Source organism: Crocuta crocuta, unplaced genomic scaffold (genome assembly GCF_008692635.1).
Source record: "Crocuta crocuta isolate KB4526 unplaced genomic scaffold, BGI_CrCroc_1.0 scaffold95, whole genome shotgun sequence".
NCBI classification, from domain to species: Eukaryota; Metazoa; Chordata; class Mammalia; order Carnivora; family Hyaenidae; genus Crocuta; species Crocuta crocuta.
The window spans coordinates 6,562,841-6,585,827 of NW_027530971.1; the positions used below are offsets into that span (position 1 = coordinate 6,562,841).

General features: G+C 38.1%; 1 protein-coding gene and 1 pseudogene across 1 annotated transcript in view; one reads left to right on the top strand and one right to left on the bottom strand.

Annotated features, from left to right (window-relative positions):
- The window catches only part of KIAA1958 (KIAA1958 ortholog), a 97,057-nt gene that overhangs the window by 27,849 nt on the left and 46,221 nt on the right, over positions 1 to 22,987 (top strand). The window lies entirely within an intron of this gene.
- Positions 9,846 to 10,589, bottom strand: LOC144236206 (small ribosomal subunit protein eS6 pseudogene; annotated as a pseudogene).

A 22,987-nucleotide genomic window follows, 5' to 3' on the forward strand; every position in this document is an offset into this window, starting at 1 on the left:
TCACCTGGAGGTAGCCCAAATAAGGAGGATTAAGAAAATCTGGACATTGATTTTTTTTTTTATTGCTTCATATATTTCATTTCTTCTTATCCTCCATTTCTTTTTCTCCTTGTATAATTTTGCCCTTGAGTTGCCATTGGTAGTGGTGGTAATGTCAAAAGTTTTATGAGATCTGGTGAAGAGGAGTGAGCTTTATTTCATTAGATTTCTGAGAGGAAAGTTAATGAACTAGATACTTACTAATTTATTATGCTCTTCATGCAGTTCCTTTCTCTCTAGTGCCAGGGCCTCACACATAACATTGGTGTGGTCATTGTATTGTTAATTTCTTGACCATGGGCATATATCTTAGGGAAAAATTACGTACCTTAGTGCGGAGTTTCTGGGGCTCATTGCTTGATGCTAGCAACATCAGCTAAGAAGCAAGAACCTTGTTTAATTCCTCTACTCACCTAATTGGACAATGAAAAAAATCAGGCCCCTTTAATGTGTTACTGAACACTGTGAACCCTTTCTGATCTGTCCCATCAGCCACCCTTCCCTTAGCCTTTTAGATGCCACCTTCCACCCCTCTGCTGAGTATCACAAAGTCTCATTGTTTCTCCACTTGTAGATCATCAGCTCTTGATTTTCCTACTCGAGTGTCATAGGATCACTTCTTCTCTAAGTGTTGGAAAGCACTTCCTCCCCACCTGATCAAAGGGCAGTTCTCAGAGTGGAGCTGTAGGGGTTGTTTAGGTTTTATCACACCTAGTAGAAAGCTTATAACAATGAGTTTTAAGGATCTAGGGATGGTAGTCTTTAGCCCCTGGCTGGTAAGCACTCCGCTCCTTCCTGCAATATAGTTCTTAGAAAAGAGAAAAGACTTGGTTTTAAATTAGTAGTTTCTAGTTTTATTTTCTACAGTGGCAGTAGAGGAGATATGTGTGGGGATATGTGATGAAGTACAATCATTCTGTTAAAAAAATTGTATTTTCGTGTCTTTTCAAAGTATGTAGGTTTTTACAAAGATAGTTTTACTAACGCAGTAATGAAAACCCATTATAACTTACATTGCATACAATATATAACTTACATGCATCTTATAAAGCTATAATAATTCAAATGGAATAATCTGGCAGAAAGATAGACAAGTAGAGCAGTGGTACAGGATAGAGAGCCTAGAAACCCACCTACACATCAATAGGAACTGTATGTGAAAGAGATAGCATCTCAAATTAGTGGGAAAAGGATGGACCAGTCAGTGAATAGTATTGGACATTTTGTCACGTATGTGGAACAAAATAAAATTAGGTCCTCACCTCACATCAGACATAAAAATGAATTTTATTTAAAGATCTAAACGTGGAATTATAAACCTATCTAAAAGAAATCTTGCAAAATAGTCTTGATGTTGGGAAGAGAGTTTAAAACATGGCACAGAAAAGGCACAAACCCTAAAGGAAAAAATTGGAAATGCTGACAACTTTAAAGTAAAAGTCTTAGCTGAGACAAGGGATATCATAAACAAAGTTAAAAAAAAAAAAAAGATAAGCAACCATTTGTGGGATGAGTTTAATGCACATCACCAAAAATATTCATACATATGATACATGTAAAGAACTGCCACAAATCAGTAGGAAAAAGGTCAAATATCCAGTAGGGAAATGAGAAAAGGAATTGAAGAAGCACTTCTAATAAGAGGAAACCCTTATGCAGTTAGTAAACATGAAAAATGCTCAGCCTCACTGGTAATCAAAGGGACACAAGACAACAACAAGGTACCATTAGAAAGGCAAAAATTATTAATTTTAACTATCCCATGTGTTGTTGAAAGTATGGAAAAATGGGAACATGGTTTTGGGAATATAAATTAGTACGACCATTTTAGAGAACAATTTGTAATATTTAATAAAATTTAAAATATGCATAGCACCCAACCTAGGAATTCAATTATCTAGGTATTTGCCCTAGAGAAATGTCCATAGATAGATAGACAGACAAAGAGAAGGAGAGAGGGATGTACAGGAGTGTACATTGCAGCTTTGTGATAACAAGTTAAAAAAATGTTGAGAATGTCACTGTCAAGAGAGAAATAAATTATATATATATATATTTTTAATATTTTTATTTATTTCTAGGANCCCAGGCGCCCCAAATTATATATATTTCAATGGAATATATGCACCAGCCAGATCTGCATTTACTAATGTAGATAAATCTTGAAAACACAGTTGCAGTAATAGAGTACCATACCTTTTAAAAGAAAATCCAGGTAGTAAAATACATTGTTCTTATGCACAGCCCCCCACATTAATTAGGAAACATGGAAGGAGATACCACAAATGATAATGGTTGCCTTTGAGGAGGAAGAGGAACGAGAAATGAACTGTATCTGAAACACGTTCTTTTAATCATGTAAAAAATATGACAAAATAATAACGTATTAAATCTGAATGACAGAAACATGAATTGTGTTATATCAGAGGCAACGTAAGTGCTGTGCTTAATTATGGAAATCCAGACACACAACTGCCTGGATTCATTTTCCAGCTCTGCCACTCCTTTTCTGAGTGAGTTTGGCAAGTTAGTTAAATTCTCTGGCTTCATTTTTTCATCTGTAAAATGAAGAAAATAGTGTATTTATTCTATAGAGTTGACACAAGGATTACATTAATCCATACAAAGCCCTCTGATTCATGGTAAGCATACTTTACTGTTACTCTGTTATTCTTTTCTGTATATTTAAAATGTGGTTACTTTTAAAAAAAATGTTCCTTTATTTATTTTGAGAGAGAGAGCATGAGTAGGGAAGGGACAGAGTGAGGGAGAGAGAGCATCCCAAACAGGTTCCAAACTAACAGAAGAGCTGTCTCTTGAACTAAGAGATCATGACCTGGGTCGAAATCAAGAGTTGGACAATTAACCAGCTGAGCCACCAGGTGCCTCTAAAACATGATTCCTTTCTATTTGTTTGTTTGTTTATTATTTTAATGTTTTTTGAGAGAGACAGACAGAGAGCATGAGTTGGGGAGGGGCAGTAAAGCAGGCTCCAGGCCCTGAGCTGTCAGCACAGAGCCCGATATGGGTTTCAAACCCATGAACCCTGAGATCATGACCTGAACTGAAGTTGGCCACTTAACCAATTGAGCCACCCAGGTGTCCCAAACATGATTACTTTTTAAATGTAGGTTATGATGGGCACCTGGGTGGCTCAGTCAGTTAAGTGACTTTGGCTCAGGTTGTGATCTCACGGTTTGTGGGTTCAAGCCCTGTGTCAGGCTCTGTGCTGACAGCTTAGAGCCTGGAGCCTGCTTCGGATTCTGTGTCTCCTCCTCTCTCTGACCCTCCCCTGCTCACGCTGTCTATCTCTCAGAAATAAATAAACCATTTAAAAAAAAAATAAATGTAGATTATGAAACATAAATAAAATTGTGGAATATTTATGAGATGAGAGCATTATGACATTATTATTGTTATTACAGAATATAGAAGTTTTTTTGGTAAGAAAGCAAATTTGACTTAACATTATTTTATAGTTTACTTGTTTATAGATAAGAGTTTGGGGATTATTCTTACAAATTTCAACACTATGGCTTCCCTCCTATGATTATAATGGGATGCTGTCATGGGGAACTTTTTCAAGTTCTGCTAGAATATGCAAACAGCAACCAAAAAACACCCCTAGATGGTCTCTATTATCTATTAGCACTTTTATTTCCAAAGTAACACTGCCCAACTTCCATGAAATAAGAGGTTGTTTCCATTATTTTACTGATGAGAAATGAGGCACAAAGAAACCAGGTGATTTGCTTAGTTATGGTGGGAGAAACTTGGTCTCCTGCTTGTTAACTAAGAGGCATTGAGTCACTGCTAGGTACCTACCTCTGCTTGTCCTTGTAGAGAAATAGCCTAAACCTCCAAATGCTCCTTCTTCCCCTTTTTTCATTTTCAGGTCATGCCTATCACTTACCCAAAGTTTAGGTTGCCAGGGTACATCTTAAAGATATCTATTTTCTCTGAGAATCATTTTTAAAAGGACCCAGGGTTTAAATAGAATAAATAGAAATAGGTTATAAATCGTTCATAGAAGGATTCACTGTCCCAGGAGTCGGGAGACATGTGTCTTGGTCTCTTCTTCTGCTAAGCATCTGGCCAAGTCACTTGCCCTTGAGTTTATCAAACATTTTTTTTAAGATCAACTATATGACAGAAGTGATGAGAATACAAAGATGAATGTCAGATTCCCAGCACCCACAATAGCATTGTTTAGAGAGGGAGGCCAATAAAGCAACAACTTGAGTTCCAAATGTATAGAAAGAGGTATATGAAATGTAGTAAACACATGAGGAGCAGTTTACTCAGCCTTATGGGACACAGGAAAGAGTATTTCAGGTAAACAGAACAAATGAGCAAAAACATTCGGCCATGAACATTTGCAGATTACTTATGGAAGCGTGGATTTGAGTGTGGCTGGAGAGTGGATTTCTAAGGGGTCAGGAGAGTTGCTGCTGAAGGCTGGAGCCTTCCATGAAGGGCTGTACGTGTGATGTCACAAATGTCCTATGCAAAACAGAGGGGCACAATTCTTTGTCTTACATCATACTGATAGCAGTGGGGAAGTAGAGGCTGGGACACAAGAGCTATTTTACAGGGTGATACAGTGATTCCAGTGGGAGATGGCAGTAAAGTGCTCATGAGACAACAATGCAGGCATTGGAGAGGAGGAGACAGCGATTGATGCTTCAGGAATTAAAACTACAGACCTTGATTACTCTGCGTATTTAGCCTCTTGAGATTTCTGTTGCTACCCTCATATTCTCTATCTGAAGGCACAGCACTGTTTGGGATAACACCAAAAATATTGGGATATTTCAGGACCCAGATATTTACAGTGAAGGCATAATTCTGTATATGTAGGATAAAACACTGTTTGGAGTTCTGAAGCGTGCTATGGCATTCATTCATTCATCCATTCATTCGACAAATACCCATTGGAAGGCTATAAATTGCCAAGTTCAGTTTGGGTACATTAGTATACCAACATTCAGGGCAAAAATGTGGTTCCCTTTGTCATACTGCCCACAGTCTAATTGAAGAGAGACATCCTATACTTGCCCTCTCAAAACATCCTCAATTAAGAACAAAAAAGTTTAAAATATTTTCTGAACCAAGATGCTATTCAACTTTAAATGACTTTGTAAGACTGAATCAGTTACCTTTAGATAATACATTTGTGAAGGCTGTTTCTAGAATGATATATGGTTAAATGTGGTTAAATGAACAATTAAACCACTATGGTAAGTGAAAGGTGAGTTTTAGCTGGAAATTAAAAGTGTGGAGGCTACAGACAACCCTTTCCATATCATTTGTTTGAAATACTTTATACTTAACTAATCTAACATGAGCCTAGTTATATTAAAATTGTAATATTGCTTATTTTTGCATTCAACTAGTGACCTATCTTTAAGAATTAAAAGTATAATTATTTACTAGTTTTCCAAAAGGCAAAATAAAAAATCAACCTAATGGCTTTCTGTTGTACAAATGCATAATGTTCTGAGAAATTTACTTTTATCAGCTTTTCTCTAGTGCTTACACAAACTTTTAAAATGTCATTTGTCTTAATATTTTACAAGAAAATCTTCCCAGTTGGCTTTTTACTTTTCTAAACTAAAGGCTTTTTTATTATACCAATGAAATAAGAGCTCTTATTTAATGTTCACCCAGATATAACAGACTTCCAGATATGCAAAATGTATCCAAATACGCCAGACTAGCAAATAACTATAAACATCAGCGTGTAATTTGTTTCAGTGAATTTAGATTTGACTGGGGCTGCTAGAAAGTTCAGAATCAAAGAGCCATAGATCTTGACTTTCTAGTCTTGGTATCCATTCCTAGTAGTCTAAAGAGATGAAATAATGTACGACTTCTGAGCAAACAAGTCAGTGTCAGAGCACTGAAGTCTTCGCTTTAGTGTCCCAGGATTGAAACATCTTCCTCATTTGTTTTCCTCAAGGAAGCAGCAGCCTCTGACCTTTCCTTAAGATTTTGCTACCTCACCATCTTGGGTCTCAGCAGGAATGGGCAGAGTACAGGTGATGCCCTGCATCGTAGGCCTAGCAATAACTTCTCTTTCAGTCTAGATCTCATTTTTGTAACTGATGGCTTGTGTTCCCAAGAGTGTATTAGAACCACAAGAAGTACTTATATGTAATGTTGTAAAAGTGATAAATTATGCTTCCATGGCTACAAGGTGATTTTAAGCTTTATTTTAGTTGAGAAGAGTGATCAAATTTATAATCAAGTAAATCTGATTTAATGATTAATGTACCTTAGTTACTTATTGTCTTCAGTTATGATACACATAGCTGCATCTTCAGTACTGCCCTAATATCTGCAGGATTGCTTTTTTAGGCAAAACAATTTTCTTGCCATTTTCAATTTTCTGTATTTTTATCAAAGTATTACATGTATGTGGCAATCAGTAAGATAATATTGTTAAACATAAACAGACTCTCACCTCAGAGCTCATCACCTCATAATCCCACTCTTCAAGAGTAATTTCATTTGAGCCAATTCTATTTTCAGTTCTTTCCCAAATTCTAAACAAGTTGTTTATACTTCTGTTTCTTCATTTATCAGCTTGAGAAAATATCTACACACTCATTACGAATGATGAGAATTTAACTCATTTTCATGAACCTTTCCATCTTTTATTTTTAGGCTATTAAAATCCTCAAGTACCCCATAGAAGAATAAAAGTAATGAAAAAGGAGATACATATGCTTTCTCAACCTAAGACTGAAGATATTAGTGTCTTCTATACTTCCTTCAACCATCTCACCTCCCTTCTAATCATCTTCTTAACCTGACCAAGTTGTCAGTATTGTTTCATCGTCTTTGGTGGCCATAACTGAGTCTTTCCTGCTTTATCCTTAAGTTGACTCTTCAACATTAAAAACGAGTAGCACCATTCAGGTCGCCTGGGTGGCTCAGTTGGTTAAGTATCCAACTTCAGCTCAGGTCATGATCTCACGGTTCATGGGTTCCAGCCCTGCTTGGGGCTCTGTGCTGACAGCTCAGAGCCTGGAGCCTGCTTTGGATTCTGTCTCCTTCTCTCTCTGCCCCTCCTCCACTCCCACTCTGTGTGTCTTTTTCTCTCAAAAATAAACAAACATTGAAAAATTTTAAAAAACAATAGCACCATTTATGTTATTTTGACAGTATAAATATTATTCGTTGTTATTAGTGTTCTAAAATAGAATCTCTTCATCCTGATGAATTTCACCACCTCTGGGACACTGAAACGAGGATGTTCCTAACAGTTCTTGTATGGATAAGCGACCTAATCAGTGTAAAGGGCTTACTTAAGTATGTAACCACATTATTATTATTATTATTATTATTACTGTATTTGTTGCATTTGAAATGTCATTGGTTGTAAAAATGTACCATTATTTTATATTCCACAAAGAAAGAAAAAGCATGCTACCAATTAAACTATAGTTCCCAGAATTGTGAGACAAATTTCATAGATACTAAAATGTAGAAGTGCGTCTTACAATCAGTGAAATATATTATTCTAGTTTTGGGGGGTTTGTGTTTCTTAAAATTTTGGGTATCATTTCTTGACAGAAGAACAGTTTGCTGTTATAGCTGTTTGATCCTCCCAAGATTTCCATTTTCCATTCCGTCTTCCTGCTGCAGTTTGGAGTAATCGATTTAACAAGCCTGAGAGAACCCTCCCACCCTGAGGATTCTCTAGGTTTTATCCTCTGATTCCTAGATTTCACTTGTCCCCTTTATTTTTCTTATTTTGCTGGACTCCATCAAATAATTTCCCAAGAATGGATAGGTGGGAAGTATACTTTTAAGTCTTTAAACTGATAAAAATTCCATTCCTCTGATAGGAATTTTATTATTATTTATTAATGTTTTATTTATTTCTGAGAGAGAGACAGACAGAGTGAGCAGGGGAGGGTCAGAGAGAGGGGGAGACACAGAATCTGAAGCAGGCTCCAGGCTCTGAGCTAGCTGTCAGCACAGAGCCCGATGCGGGGCTCAAACCCAAGAGCCATGAGATCATGACCTGAGCCGAAGTCGGACCCTTGACTGACTGAGCCACCCAGGCGCCCTTGATAGGAATTTTAAAACTTTCTTTGTACTTGTTCCTTTCACAAGGATTATAGTTATAGTAATCTCTCAAATCTCTCAGCATTTTTATTACAAGCTTAAAAATATATCTTCTGTACTTGAATTATCTTTTCCTTTAGTTTTTCTGTTCTTTTCTTTTTTTGTTTTTCCATCCTTCTCTTAATTGCTGCCAGTTTTCTTCTGATGCCTAGTCAAATAGTTCACATTTAAGAACACAGGACAGGAATCTGGTGTTGGTTTCTTCTGCAGTTGTGTAAATAGATTTGCTTACTTTGGGCCTTTTCCTGAGTGAAAAGTATGTGAGATGTATTGATTGGCAGAACTCTGGTTATAGAGAGCGGATGGAGAGCTGGTGCTTGGTCAGCAGGCCTCCAAAGATGAGTCTCAGTCACCAGCACCCACACTGCAGGCCATGCCTTCCCACATGATTGGGTTCAATTCCTTAGCAAAGTTTTGTCTGTTTTCTGTTTTGTTTTTGTTTTGGAAAGGGGTGTGGGTGGAGCAGCTAGAAGATTAGGGAGCCCAGTTTTCAGCTCCATTTCTCACTGTCCCATTCCCTTGCCAGTTGTCCCTAAGCCTAGAGCCTCTCTGAGGTTTCAACAGTGTGATTGGCCTCCTCCTTGGATGCAGCCTTTGTGTGTTCTAGGCCCTCATGACTGCATGTGGTCACCTTGGAGCTATTAAAAATAGTTTGTTTCTTGTTGCTTTAAAAATTATTTGACTTTTATCATTTTGATTATAATAGATCTTGGAATAACCTTTGAGTTGATCTTGTTGTCCTTTGAGCTTTCTGTATCTGGATATCCGTATATCTCCCAAGATTTGGGAAATTTTCAACTAATATTCTTTAAATATCTTTGTTAAAAATGTTTATTTTTAAGAGAGAATGTGGGGAGGGGCAGAGAGGAGGAGACACAGAATCTGAAGCAGGCTCCAGACTCTGAGTTGTCAGCACAGAGCCCAACGCAGGGCTTGAACTCACAAGATCATGACCTGAGCTGAAGTCGGATGTTCAACTGACTCAGCCATGCAAGGGCGCCATCAACTATTTCTTTAAATAACCTTTCTGCCCCTTTCTCTCTCCTCCTTCTGGAACTCCCACAATGCAAATGTTCATTCACTTGAGGATATCCCATAATTCACATAGGCTTTTTTTTTTTCCCACTGTTTTCTTTTTGTTCTTCTGACTGGCTGATATCAAATAATCTGTCAAGGTCACTGATTCTTCTGCATGATCAAGTGTGTTGGACGCTCTCTATTGAACTTTTCACTTTTGTTGTCACATTCTTCAGCTCCTAGATTTCTGATTGGTTCTTTTTCATGCTTATATTTCATTAAACTTTTCCTTTTATTCATGCTTTGTTTCCTTGGTTTTGTTTAGTTGTTTGTGTTGTCTTACATTTTGTTGCGTTTGTTTTTTTTTTTAATTTTTTAATGTTTATTTATTTTTGAGAGAGAGAGAGAGAGAGACAGAGTGTGAGTGGGGGAGAGGCAGAGAGAGAGGGAGACAGAAATCTAAGCAGGCTCCAGGCTCTGAGCTGTTAGCACAGACCCTGAGATGGTGACCTGAGCTGAAGTTGGATTCTTAACCAACAGGCGCCCCTCTTTTAGTTTCTTTAAGATGGTTATCTTGAATGTTTTGTCATGCAGATTATAGATTTGTTTATGTTTTTGTGTCTGATCTTAGTTGTTACTCTTAGAAAATCTCATGTTTGCCTGGACTCAGACATTGAGATAAAAGCTCTCAAAGAGGACAGCCTCTGTCTTTTGGCAACCTGTTCCTGGTGTTTTACTTTGGCCTCCATTCTCTTGGCCAAAAGTTTAGCATATTCTGCAGCCTCTTCCTTATTTTTCTTAGTACACTGTTTCTTAAAAGCAGTATGCTGACGTTTGTGTTGGAGGATGCATGAAGTAACAAGATGCTGAGTCTTGGGCACTTTGGTTCCAGGTTTCTTACCTTTGTTTAGGGTCTTTCTCACAAAATACTGGGGGACATCATCTTCTTTAGAGAGATTGAAAAGTTTATAGATCCCGCTCTTTTGGGCCCCAGGTAACAAGGCATAATAATATCACTGAGTCCAGGAATGTCCTTCTCCCCTTTTTTTTTTTACAGTGATCAAGTGGAGAACACTGAGATTGGCATTCACAATGTAACCCCAAACAGATATGCACTTTTTTTTCTCCAGTTCTCCTTGGTCTGTAGCAGGAATACCCTTGACTCAGTAGCAGGCGGACACAGCCATCGGTCAGAACACCTGCTTCATGGGGAAGCCTTGTTTGTCATTGCCACCACTGATTTCGACCACGTAACCCTTCCATTCCTCACCTAGGGCATCAGCAGCAACTTCTGTGACCATATGCTTCTCATAAAAGGTATGAAGCTTGCGTTCATTGTCTACTTCAATGAGTTCTTGGCAGCCAGTAGCTAGACAAAAGATGTTCAGCCTCATCGTGAAGCAGCCTCCTAACTCCAAGGTACCACATAAAAAGAGCTAGATCTCTGTTTTTTTGAGATTAGTTATGGGAGCTTGATTTGTTTCCATTGGTCCCTTTATTAATTTCTTTGTCATGTTTGGGTGGTTCTTCCTGATCCTGTAGCCTTACATAGTTGTCTGTACATTTGAAGTAACATCTCTTCCAGTTTTTACAGACTGGCTTTAGCAGGTAAAGATCTTTTCCTATTCCTTGCGCTGATGGGATTACCCCTGGAGTCACAGTCATGCTGGGCTGGACAGTTAGGAGGCTGTTGCTGGGTTACAGTCGGGTTGCAGTTGGTATTCTTGTTACTAGTGGCTCAGGTGAGTGTGGGTCTTATTTTGTCCCTGGCTAGGCAGCACTGTTTCCATACCTGGCGTGGTAGGGTAGTGCTAGACAGAGGTCCATTTTAGGATCCACGGTTAGGTCTTCAGACAGTGGCCCTATTAACTTAGTGTACAGACAGTTGTAGTTCCCATCAGGCCTCTGAAAAGGCTCCTACCTAGTCACTGGATGGGTCCTTAGATTGGCAGGACTGACCCTTGACCATAGCCTAGAAGGCTGTAACTGATCCACAGCACTGTTTCTGGTTCCACAGTCAAGGTTGAGGTCTGCAGACCTGACTGTGGAGGCACAAATGGATGTGTCTCCCGCCAGGTCCCTGGGTAGGCTACATTATTCCCTGTGTGTGGCTAAAGGAGCCAGAGCTGAGTATAGGGTCCTTTCAGGACCTGTGGGGGTGCCGACAGGTATTTCCCACAGGTTCCCTCCATCAGCAGTAGTACATATAGACTGGCTGAGAGGCTGGAGCTGAGTATTGGGCCCTTTCTGAATCTCTGGGCTTGCAGAGGGGGAGTATGTCCTGCTGGGGTTCTGCACTCTCAGGACTGCTGGCAGACTGTGGTTCTGAGGGGGTTAGAGTGAAATTGTGTCCTTTCAGGATCTTCATGGTTGCCAACATTGGTATCTGCTACCAGGTACTAAGGTCTTTGGACCTGCCAGACTGCTGGACCCTTTTGGAATTTCTAGTAGTACAATTAGGAGTGCCTCCTGTCAGGTCCTATGTCTCCCACCCGGTTCCAAAACCCACAAAGGCACTTTTGTCCATGAATGGATGCCAAATTATTGTTTATAGGAGTGATATGAGTCACGGATGTCTTCAGATATCTTACTGAAATCACCCCTAAAAACTTAAAAAAAAAAATAAGTGTTGCTTAATTTTCCACCTGTTAACTTCATTTGGCAGAAAAAAAGAATCCTTATTATCCAAGAATGTGCTGTTGCTGCTGTGAATTTGACTTTAGTGTTTGGTACATATTCGTTAAAAATAATGCCTGAAATTATATTTTACATAATATTTTTAGTGTCTAGAGTATATTGAGATTTACGTTACAGGTCACTAATGTTTTAACACCTTTATACTGTTATAATAACTGCTGCTAAATTATTACTCTGTGTAATGAAAAGCAGCTGTCTCATCAGTAAGAAAAAACTTTGCATTTTGCTCATACTTAGAAATGGGTAATAGAAAGCTAATCCATGTAGAAAAATAATTTAATTTTTATTTTATAATGAAGTTTTCAAAAATATGTTTCGTTTTTACCCACTGACCCAATTAGAGAAATTAGCATTTTCCTGTCCATTAAATTATTACTTCTTCGGTGGAATTTAATGAATATTTATAGACTAACCCAGAAAAAAAAGGAGATAATTTATTAGGGTTTTCTGCATTTCTATTTTTATGTGTTATCTGTTTTCCTGTGCATTATGTGCATACATCATTTGTTTCAAGTTGATTAATAATTTCTTTGTGTTTTTTACTTTATTATACATTTTCAGTAAAAGATGCCTTTACATTTTGAGCCTTACTAATTAAGATATGCAGTCCTATAAATTGAATGTAAATTTAAAGGAAGACCTGGTTTCTAATCAGAATTTCTTATAACTGTTTCTATTGTGGCATACATTTTATTTCTTCAGTTCATCAGATGTCACCTAATTTAGTGTGCTCGTTTGTTTTGTATATGTGCTGCCGAAGCGAGCAGTTGTTTGTTTTGGAGTCACTGAAGCCATAGAATTTTCGCAAAATCATGAAAAGTGCTTTTCAGATACTCACTTCTGACTGAGATAGTGATAAGCTGTTAACAAATGGTGATTTTTTTCATAGGTAGGGTCATATTTTGTTAGCTCTCTTTGATTACTACATGTGGAATAGCAATAAAAATAGCCAATACTTATAGGGTGCTTATTATTTCACTAATTGCTTGTGGTAACTCTGTTCTCACAACTCTATGAAGTCAGGACTATAATTAACTCCATTTTACAGATGAAGAAGCTAAGGCAAGAAAGGTTGAACTTGCTGAAGGTCACACAGTAAGAGGGTGAGAGAGCTGGGATTCTGACCTAGTCAGTCTGGTTCATGCTGTTAATCACCAGAGTCACTGGCCATGGTGATGCTTCTCTTGCGTGTTTCAGCAGTCCTCACTCTTAGCACTTAGAAGTCCCTCTAGGACGTGCACCAACTTTCCTTCAGTTTTCTTTATTTCTCCAGAAACTTCATTGCCCAAACTTCTGCTTTTACTCTCCCTTGTCTAGTCGCAATCTCCCATCTGCTTTTATTGTCTAATTGTCTCCATTAGGAGGGGATGAAAATCAAAGTTTATCCAAAGGAAGAGATATACAGGCATCCATAAAACAATGCCTATCATGCTGAGGTGCTGGATGTATTTTTGTTGAGTGTTAAAATAAATAATGCTAATACTAAAATTTCTAGAAAGAGATAACTTTCATTTCTTCTGCTTTCTTTCGGGAAAACTCAAACTGTTGTGTGAACAGTTTGAATAGAGGCAAGAATAGACATAGGGAATTTGTGTATCATCACCGGGTAATAAATCCAATACCAAATTCCTATTCAGGTCTTAAAATCTATAATTTCAGATGATCAAAGGAAATATGTAAGAAATAGTAACTTAACCAGGCATTACTGTATTAACAGTAGTTTTTCTCTTAAACATAAGACAGAGCATTATTTCCAGAGAAAAATAAAAATGCATCACAAAAGGAAACTGAAGTATACAGTTACGATAGAATAGACTAAACTCTTGGTAATTGAAGAAAAATAGTTGTAATTAAACTTTTAAATCAGAAGGATATACACCAAAATATATATAGTGGCCACCTTTGGGTGATGGATTTATGGACAGTTTTTCTTTTTTTCTCTATACCTTTATTTTCTGGGGAAAATTTTTTATCTTAAACCCTGGGGCACCTGAGTGGCTCAGTTCGTTAAGCGACCAGCTTCAGTTCAGGTCATGATCTCGCTCGTGGTTCATGGTTCGAGCCCTATGTCGGGCTCTGTGCTGACAGCTCAGAGCCTGGAACCTGCTTTGGATTCTGTGTCTCCCTCTCTCTCGCCCCTTACCCCCACTCGCACTCCGTCTCTCTCTCTCAAAAATAAACCTTAAAAAAATTTTTTAAGTACTACTTCCATGATAAAACTAATAAAATTATTTTTATTTAGAGGAAATATACATAAAATAACCTTGTCCTCATGTGAATACTCTTTAAGTCATCTAATTTTTAAACTTCAGATATTTCTAAATTTAAGCAAAGCATATTTAAGGATATTTAAACTCACCAAGGTGAAATGTAGTCAGGCTGAATTTCTGAACTGAGCAAGGAGTTATTTTTACTTTTGAAAATGATTTAATAGCCAATAAAATTTTACTTAAAAATCATGAAAGAACATACATAGGCTGATGAAATAATGCCTGTTTAACAGCGTTATGTGCTGTGTACTAATAGAGTCGTCGTAGACTAAACCGAAAAGGAAAGTCCCATGTGTAAAGCTGTGACTTCATGATCGAAACTAGAAAATGGGGGGCACCTGGGTGGCTCACTGCTTAGGTCTCCAGCTCAGGTCGTGATCTCAGTTTGTGGGTTCGAACCTCACTTTGGACTCTGCTGACAGCATGGGGCCTGCTTTGGATTCTCTGTCTCCATCTCTGCCCCTCTCCCACCCGCTCTTTCTCTCAAAAATAAATAAAACATTTTTTTAAAAACTGGAAACTATAATGTCACATCAGTAATGAATCCCTGTCTCTCCTACAACTGCCTTAAGTCCAGAAAAGTAAGAACTCAAAAACAAGATTCTTTTGGGAAATTGTCTATGATGTTTTGTATATGAAAGTCTGATGGCAGCAGCTCCCTGTATATTTTATGTATTACACCAGCTGCAGGTATTTCAGACCCATCAGAAGGTCCTCCTGATTCAATATCTCTGGCAGTATAATAAAAAAAAGTGGAGGAGAAATCTCTGCAGTCTCTAATAAGCAGTATATCAGTGAATACTGTCAGATTCTGTAGAAAATTCCACAACATGATTTATTACATTAATTACAGTCATGTGGGTTTCATGCTGCTAAGCCTGAAAATGCAGCCACATTCTACAGTTGATTTAAGAATATATTTTGGCCAAGACAAAAGGGGTCCTTATTGTGATTAATATAGTACAATATTTATTCTCTTGTTCTACTCCTTTTTTGCCTTTAGAATGCTTAATTTCTGTGACTTGAAATTAAGTTTGAGATTGAGAAGTTTCATCTAGTTTTCATTCATTTCTGTCATCTGGTCTCCTTTTTGTGTCATCTTGGTTTTTAAAAAAATTTTTTTTTATGTCTTTATTTTATTTTGAGAGACAGCAAGCGGGGGAGGGTCAGAGAGAGAGGGAGACACAGAATCTGAAGCAGGCTCCAGGCTCTGAGCCGTAAGCACAAAGCCCGATACAGGGCTTGAACCCATGGACTGTGGGATCATGACCTGGGCTGAAGTCGGATGCTTAACCAACTGAGCTACCTAGGTGCCCCGTTGTGTCGTCTTTATTATTACTGAATATTTCTGTCCTCTATATGTGAAGCCTGTTTGAATTAACTCCCTTTTGAGCAAATGTGGATAGCCCACAGCTGTCCCTAGCTAGCAGTGCTGACGCCAAGGCTTCTTAGGCTACACCTGCTCTTTTTGAGGGGAAGGAGCAATTGAGGAGAAATCCTCATTTTCTTAATGCAAAGGAAGCAGAATTCTTAGGGAATTCCATAGTTTTACCCTTGTTTAGTGCTGTAGTGAATTCATATAATCGTATAATCTCTTCTTCAGTGACACAGTAAGCTTGTCACATCACAGGATTCTAGGTGATGTGAAATGGAAGGTGTCCTAAGAGCTGTTTTAGATACAGATATTAATTCTGATTGCTTACGTATGTCTGTGACAGAATATATTCACTTATACACAGATGCCTAACACTGGTGACCGTTATAGATGCAACTTGGGAGAATTAAATATTAGCTACAAATTAAAACATCAGTAGAGGAGAAACTCTGGTGAAGTAAGATTTAGTAGGTTGGAATACATTTGAAAAAAATTTTTTTAAGTTTATTCATTTTTGAGAGACAGAGTACAGTCAGGGGTGGGGCAGAGAGAGAGAGAGGGAGACCAGAATCTGAAGTAGACCCCAGGCTCTGAGCTCCCAGCACAGAGCCTGCACAGGGCTTGAACTTAAGAGCTGTGAGATCATGACTTGAGCCAAAGTCAGATGCTTAACCGACTGAGCCACCCGGGTGCCCCAGTTAGAACACATTTCTAAGCAGTGATGTTTTTAAAGAGTTGAACTAGATGATTTATGTACCCAGTGCTGAGCTAAGTGGTTTATTTTTCTGTCTTATTCAAATAACTTTCATACAACTCTTAAGAGATAGATGAAACTATTACACCCATTTTACAGCTGATGAAACTGAAACTCAAAAGACTTACAGGGGTTCACATAGCTGGTTAGCATTAGAGCTGGGACTTGAACCCAGCCATTCCTACTGGCAGTGCTGCAGCCATTAACAAGTTGCTGCAGCATATCAAGTGCCTTGAAAGGGACCAAATAAGATTAGATTTGAAAAATTAGTTTTGGCAATTAGGGAACAGTGTTGAATTTAATAATTTCACAAAAGTTACAAAAGAAGAAGTTTGAATCCAGTGGACTTAAGAGGGAAATAATCGTTTAACTCACTCATTATTTTGTCAAGTAAAAATACTAGTTATCTTGTATGATATTTGATAGTATTTTTGACAGAAGCAGAAATCACTTAAACATTTATTATGTATTTATTTAAGAAGCCATTGTTTTGCCAGGGGAATAAAAATTTTCAGATCAGAAAATCTTTTCTCGCAGCAGGGAAGCAAGTGCTGGGCCAGGCTTGGGCTAAGGTTCACTGAAGAAAGAAGATTTTCTAGGCCTTGTAAGGGAAGAGAGAGAGGAGGCACTGTTTCTCAAAGCATGGCCTTTTGGACCACACCTATATTAGAATCATCTGAGAACTTGTTAAAAATGTAGACTCCTGCATGCTATGAGCCATTTATCAATTCCTCATTGGGAGACATTTGCAATGTCTCCTTTACACATACAGTATCTTACTCCACCATCCAATGCACACAGTTCCTCAGCCTGATTCATAGATAGAGAGGCAGCAGTGACTATGCATGGAAAAAAAAAAAAGGTGAGTGAGTTCATTCATTCTTTCTTTCTTTCTTTCTTTCTTTGCCTTTACTTGTTTAATAAGTGCTATTATTTTTTGTACTGTATTTTATTTCTAAATTTTTTAAGGAGAAAAATTTCCAGAAGCTCTAGAGTCACATAACATACAACTGAGAACAATGAACAGAAGACTGATGTTTATTTAAGTGATTTCTGCTTCAGTGAAAAATACTATCAAAAATCATACTGAACTGATTCATACCATTGTTCTAAATTATCGTGCTTTTGAATATGTATGTAAGAAATGTGTTTTACTCTATTGGAAAAGATTAACTGAGCATTAAAATAGTTTGCTGGGCAGAAAGCTGAAATAACATACAAGTCTGGCTTCAATTAGTGATGTTAACAATCCTACAACATAGCCTGTGTTTTAAAGTTGTAGGAGAAAGCATAAAAATATACAAGGAGTTGAATGTTTAAAGGAGAAAGAAGACAGTAACTTTTAATACATTTTATGGTAGTTATAAGATGATCTCAATTTATTTTCCACTTTTTTTTTTTTTTTGAAGATTTTATTTTTAAATACTCTCTACACCCAATGTGGGGCTCAAACTCACAACCCTGAGATCAGGAGTCATGTGCTCCACTGACTGAGCCAGCCAGGTGCCCCTTTTTTCCACTTTTAAAGTGAATACAGGGGCATCTGGCTGGCTCAGTTGGTTAAGTAGCTGACTTTGGCTCAGGTCATGATCTTGCTTTATGTGAGTTTGAGCCCTGTGTCGGGCTCTGTGCTGACAGCTCAGAGCCTGGAGCCTGCTTCAGATGCTGTGTCTCCCTCTCTCTCTGCCTCTCCCCTGCTCATGCTCTCTCTGTCTCTCAATACTGAATAAAAGTTTTTAAAAAATAAGTAAATAAATGAAGTAAATGCAGCTCACTTTTTTTTTTCCAGTAAATTATAGGAGTTAGGAGCTATTGCTGTTTTCAAAAATGAAATATAAATGTTAGCAAATATGATTTTTATAACACTTGACAAATAAAATTGGCCTATTTCCTGATTACCAATTAGGGCATTTTTAAAGTTAAAACCAAGATTATTTTCCTTGAACATATGAAAGAACCCTAAAAAAATTTAATTTCTTTCAAAGGAATACATATGTAGAAGAAGTAAGTACCTAAAGCAAACATCATCATGTCAGTATAATCTTTTCTTAAATTGAAGGTCAGAACTAGGGGGAGGGAGTTATCCCTTGATTTTACGGACATATTAATTGTAATAAGGACTTTTGTTAAAGTATTTTTTTCTTATCCTGATAGTAATATAAAGATATTGTCTTATAGCAGTTTGTGATAGGTCTTTTTTATTTGTTTGTTTTTGTTTAGTAAGCTCTATGCCCAATGTGGGCTTGACACCGAGACCCCGAGATCAAGAGTCAGATGCTCTTCCAACTGAGTCAGCCAGCCCATCCTTATGTGATAGGTCCCTTTATCCAAAGGAACTAGCCCTGAGAAAAGCTTCCAATCTCCTTGTAATAAGCTATTTTGTATAGTTATTATAGATGTTCATACCACCACCTGACTTGACCACAAGAGACTCTCTGAAGAGGCTTAATGAAGGATAAGGTGACTATGAGATTCTGATCGTGAGCCCCAGAATTTAATTTTATACCACTGACTTTTCTTTTTTTTTTTTAATGTTTTATTTATTTCTAGGAGAGAGAGAGAGAGAGACAGCATGAGCAGGGGAGGATCAGAGAGAGAGGGAGTCACAGACTGAAACAGGCTCCAGGCTCTGAGCTGGCAGTCAGCACAGAGCCCGACGCGGGGCCCGAACCCACGAACCGCGAGATCATGACCTAAGTGAAAGTCGGACGCTTAACCGACTAAGCCACCCAGGCGCCCCCATTGACTTTTGTTCTTAAATGCAGTCAGTATTGTTGGTCTAAAGTGGATTGTATAATTACCCACACTGTTAACTCAGTAACTTTCCTTTTAGCTTTGGTGTTAATTCAGTCAACAAATGTTTATTGAATGCTACTACTTCTCAAGTGCTTTTCCAGACCCTGTGAGTAAAGTAGAAAAGTCCCAGCTCTTACAGAGCTCACAGCCCACTGGGGAGAGACAGATGCTAAACAGGGTATCAAGTAAATATGTAGTATGTCAGATGGTGACAGATGTACAGAAAATAACACCTTCAGAGGAATTAAGAATGTCAGAAGTAGAGAAATATGTTGTTGATTCATTTTTAAAAAGCAGTTTCTTCAAATGTTTGGGATTTGGAGGTTCTTTGCACTTAGCATATTCAGTTTCCTCTCTTGCTGTATATATTTATAATGACTATATAAAGCACTCCATGTGGCTCTCCCACTGTTTAAGCTTTATATTCCCCACTGTAACCCTTCTCCTATAGAGACCAGGATCAGTGTTTCACTGTCCTTATGATAAGAAGCCAAACTCCCTCTCATATCATTCCCTTTGCACATGCAATTTCTTCCTGAAATGCTTTACCCTCCTGTTCTTCTTAATCAAATGGTACCCTTTCCCCATGGAACAGAGCTACAACATATCTTAAACTCTATTTGACTTCTCTTTTGTTTCTGAATTCCTATAGGACTGGGAGGCCATGCCGCAAACACACTACCTAATTGCACAGTGCCGTGTATGGTCATTTTAATTAATTTTACGTGTGTTAGTCATCTCTTCTAGCTTTGATGTAGTCTACATAATCATCAGGGACTTGCCTTTGACTCTACCCTCACAGGACTTCTTGAAATGCTAGGGAGGGAGCAGGGTGGGTACTCACAAATGTAGATTGATATTAATTCCCAATGCAGCCTCATAAAGATAAATCTACTCACCAGATTTCTTTTTACTTTTTTATTTTTCAAACTTGAAAATACAGTCTTATTTAATAAGCTCATGGACTTATCATTCACTGGTTTATAAAAAGAATTTGAACATCATTTCTTTATCAAGTGAAAAGACAAAATATTCTAATGAAAATAATTTAAATATCAAGAAATGTTTCTTACTGCTTCAGATGTATCGCTTTAATAAAATCACAAAAGCAATGTGATAGCTAAGCTTCTTTTTTGTTAAACTGAGTGCTACAGCAATAGAAGGAAATGGATCTGAATTTAAATCGAACATAAATCTCCTCAAATTAAATGAGAACACAAGATACTGCACTAATTATGTGTTTTTCCGTGCCATCTCCTAACAAGGGAGGAAATAATTGGATTAATGGGGCATGAAGACTATGTAAATAAGTACAGAAAGGCTGTGTGTGTAAAACTTTACTCAGGCTCTTTATAGGAGTTCCTAAGCCATTGCTGAGACTCTCTCTTGGGCTCTGTTCCAGGTCACAGATCTCTTGGAAGAAAGTAACCTAAAACTTTTCCATATCTTGGCTACATTTACAGAAGCCTCATTACAGGTTTTATAGAACCTGGCTAGATTTTATAGAACGACTTCTTCTTTTGAGAAGCTTAGAGTAAGTTTAAGTGGTAAATGTTAGACGGCTCTTGTGTATGGTACAGGCAAGAAGTAAGTAACCACATTCATTCAAAGAACCAAGGTCATCCATACCTTCTACCTGAAGAGTCTATTCACTCTTTCTGCTTAAAACCAAAGCCTACTTAAAAACAAGAGTTACTTGTATACTAGTGAGAACCAAGATCCCTAAAATAGTAGCCTAGCAGGGTACAGTATGGGTAGAAGGGAGCTAATATAAATTTATGAAAGTTATGGGGGAAAGGCAGACATTTTAAAAATGCATTTTTGAAGGCCACCCATGTCCAGAAGTTCTCCCTTTCCTACCATCCTCAAGTCAAAGCTTGAAACATTCAGTCATTAGAAATAGATGTGTAGGGGGCACCTGGGTGGCTCATTCCTTAAGCATCTGACTTTCTTTGGCTCAGGTCATGATCTCGCGGTTCGTGAGCTCGAGTCCCACATCGGGTAAGCTTGAGCCCCACTTCCAAGTGAGCATAAGCCCCACTTCCTCTCTCTCTCTCTCTCTCTCTCCCCCCCCTCCCCCTCTCCCTGCCCCTTGCTCACTTGTGCCCTGCCTCTCTCAAAGAAAAAATAAATATGTGTAGGATCTGTAGGTTTAAAATTCTTTTGGGCACCTGGCTGGCTTAGTCAGTGGAGCCTGTGACTCTTGATCTCAGGGTTGTAAGTTTCAGCCCCATGATACGTGTGGAGATTACTTAAAAATAAGATCTTTAAATAAAAAAATTTTAATAGTTCATATATTTATTCATTTTAGTCTTCATACTTTGGTAGCTCTGGAGTGCTGGAACATGTGCTGGGTATTCAGGATTCAGAGATGATAAATACATGAAAAATAATGTAATTAAGAGACCATAGAGACTATATAAATAAGTATAGAAAACCATTGCTTAAAAATTTTACTGAAACTGGGGGCGCCTCCCTGCCTCAGTCAGTGAAACGTGCAGCACTTGACCTTGGGTTTATAGGTTCGAGCCCCACATTGGTTGTGGAGATTACTTAAAATCTTTAAAAAATATATTTTTTTATTAAGACTGCCTCTAAGCATTCCTTTCTCCTCAAGGAGGTCACAACCTAACCGAGAGGTGTGAGCTGGAATAAAATAAATACGGCAGGATAATGGAAACATAATCCATTTTTCAGCTGGTGTCTCTTGGTCCTTTAAAATAAGATTAGCTCAAATCTCTATCCCACAGTTTTTACAAACTCGTAATTCCTTTCCTTTTGGGGGGTAGAGTGAGGGGGAAAGGTGAGGTGATGGTTGACTTGGATATTCCTCTTGTTTTCTCTGACTCTGACCTTCCACAGAGGTAGTTTAGGCATCATTCCACTGTCTGGGAGTGTTTTGCATCAGGTCAATTCAAATGTGCACTCAGCCCTACTTACACAAGGTAGAATTTATTAAAGATTTTCTTAGCATGGGAAGAGATAGGTCTGCAAACCTAAAGATAGGTTTATATCATAAGAGAACAGTGCAAACCTGACCATGTAGTTTTCTGACCAACTAGTTTTCTTAAGACAAAATACAAAATCATTAATAAGGCCTACAAGGCGTGGTGTGTTCTGACCCCCATGGGCTTTCAGACCTCCCCTCATCACTCTCCCTTTTTATTGCTCCAGGCACGCTGATATTCTTTCAGTTTCTCAAATTTAATTTCCATTGTGGGAACTTCTGGTGTGCTGTTCCCTCTGCTCTTCCTCCTTCTATAGTTTATGTGACTGGCTTCTCATTTTTAAGTCTCAACTAAAAGATCTTCTTAGAGAGTCCTTCATGGAACATCCATCCTTAAGTTGGTCATTTATTCTTCCTCACAATAACATTTTCTTCATTGTATTTATGTTGGTTTGTTTAAGGTTTCCTTATTTGTGTTACTGTCTGTTTTCATTCACTCTGTGGTAAATTCCACAAAAGCAGGGACTGTTTCCATTATACTCCTCCCTGTAGACTGAGCCTACTTAATTCCTAACATGTTTCAGTCACTCATTAAGTGTGCTTGAATGGAGTGAAGTGGTTCAGCAGGGATTGATGGATTCACTGTAGAAGAAGGAAGAGCAGTGTCAAGACTGGTGCTCAGCTTTCAAGCTTTGGCAAATGGTGAGTGAGTGGTGGAGGCACTGATTAGGTGGAAGAGCAGGTTTGTGGGAACAGAGCCAAAACTACATATAATGATTAGGCTGTTAGGAGCATTACGTTCATGGGAGCCATAGGGAACATGATTCTGATGCCTACTTATTCATTGTCTGCAAAACTGCATCTCTAATTGTTAAACACTTGATCTGCTTAGAAAACAGTAACTTGTACTTCTATGTTTTGGGCTGCTACCTTGTCTTCTGCATTCAGTTTAC